Raw genomic sequence first — 2,265 nt, forward strand, 5'->3', positions numbered from 1 at the left:
CGGGCCAAAGTGCTCCGAAGCGTCCAAAAACGCAACAATGAGTCGGAAAGGTTATGGCCTCCGTATTTTGCGATGCACATGGTATAATATTCGTGGACTATCTTGAAAAAGGTAAAACCGTAATCGAAGCATACTATTCATCATTATTGGACTGATTGAAAATCGAAATCGCCCAAAAACGACCGCATTTGAGGAAGAAAAAACTGCTTTATGATCACGACAATGCGCCTGTTCATTCATGCTTACTTGCACAAGCAAAATTGCATGAAATCGGCTTCGAATTGGTTCCTCAGCCACTGCATTCACCAGAGCTGGCCCCCAGCGACTATTACTTGTTCTCTAACCTGAAGAGATGGCTCACCGGTAAGCGTTTTTACTCAAATGAAGAGCTCAAAGCTGAAACTGAGGCGTATTTTGGAGACCTTCCGATCGAGTACTTTTCGGACGATATCAAAAAGTTAGAAAATTGTTGGCCTCGCTGTATCGACCTAAAAGGAGAGTATGTTGAAAAATAAAACCGACTTTGGCCAAGAAAACGTCTCCGTGTTTCATTTTTCAGTGACTTATCAGACTGCCTAATAACTTGAAACAAAAGGGTCGTCCTTTAACGTTGATTTCCAGTGATCATCACAGTAGCCCACAATGTAGAATTTTCTTTAATATTATTACTATAGTTATTAGTATTCAACTCTAATGGGAGACAAATTACTCGATTTCTGAACAGAAATCATAAGAGATATGCTGAAAATTCAATTAATATAATTCAATTATATTTTTAAAGAATAAAAATTAGTCAAAGTAGGTGCCGCTGAATTTAAAATTTAAAGTACTCGATTACTTTGAAAGGATTTTACTTGTTTTCAAAAGGATTTAAGCCTGAATTTTAGACTGATGGTGCCGTTTATGAAGAATTTTATTTATCAATGTTTTTTGTAAGTTTTGTATCATTTAAACCAAAATAGATAACACAGACACACGAAAAAAAGCTCTTGTCTATCAGACGAGATAAGCATTTATTTCATTCATAACCTTAAGAAAAATGAATTTAGACACTGAAAACTGTCCCTAACACACCCTCACACCCACCTGCAAAGCAGCGCGCCTTCGCCGGCTTCGTGAGTGAAACCGTTGTTGGAGATAGTCTGAATTACACTTTCGACTCTTCCTCCAAAACTTATCCTTCAATTTTATATCTCTAATAATGACAGATGAGAACCAAGAAGGGAAACATTTTCTGGTATTGCGTCTACTGAGAAAGCGTGGTATGAATAGTTCAAAAACACGGTTCAAAACATCGCAAAAATAACTTTCGGAATCTTCAACTGATGTCAGTTTAGTCAGTTGATACCACTTATAGTTCACCCAATAGATATATAGACTTGCTAAGTTAGCTTTTTGACAAATATTTCGTATATTCAAACATCGACCCAAGAAATTACGTATACAGTTATACTGGTGGAGAGAAGTGAGACCATGTAATTATCAATTAACGTAGCCAGGCCATCCTGCACGGAGAGAAATCTAGTTTGAAAACCTGGGTATCATTGTTAGAAATAGGTCACTCAGTCTACGAAAAGTAAAGGAATTCATTTTCACGTTCGGTCATCTAACAAAGATTAATATAAAAATATTAGGAATGGTAGTTAAATGGTTCAGACTAAAAGCTTGTATCTAGAGCAGTGGTTGGCAAACTTTTTGCTGGATTTTCAGGTAAGGGCAGGCTCGACCCGGCTTAATTTTTTCTACTACTTTTTGGTCGGTTCACGGAGCTCGGTGCGGGTGAGCTCACCCCGCTAGTGGTCTTTTGTCCATAGGCAGGTCCAAGTATAAAGATTTAAAAAAGTTTAATTTTACAATTAGAAATTTAAAAATAATATATTTGGAATGTACGAATTTTTCCGATTTGAATTATATTTTGTTGCGCTATGAAATTATAAAATTAGAAGCTTAATGTAGGGTTTAAAAACTGAATTAATAATAGTATTAACTAAATTTACATATAGGATTATTAAAAAATAATTTCATGCATGGTTTATGACTCAAATAAATTTTTATATTAATAAAAAACAAGAAAAATAAACAACTTGTAATTAAAAACCGTTTCATCATTAATTTTGGTTAAAAAAAATTGCTAGATCTGCATTAGCCTACTGAAAGTATAGCACTCTCAGCGTTTCCCATCTCTTACCAACGTGGAGATACAGATAGACTGTAAAGAGATTTTTTTGGGCGTATTCGTTTCAAATCGAACGACAATCAGACGTA

This window comes from Belonocnema kinseyi, chromosome 2 (genome assembly GCF_010883055.1).
Source record: "Belonocnema kinseyi isolate 2016_QV_RU_SX_M_011 chromosome 2, B_treatae_v1, whole genome shotgun sequence".
NCBI lineage: Eukaryota > Metazoa > Arthropoda > Insecta > Hymenoptera > Cynipidae > Belonocnema > Belonocnema kinseyi.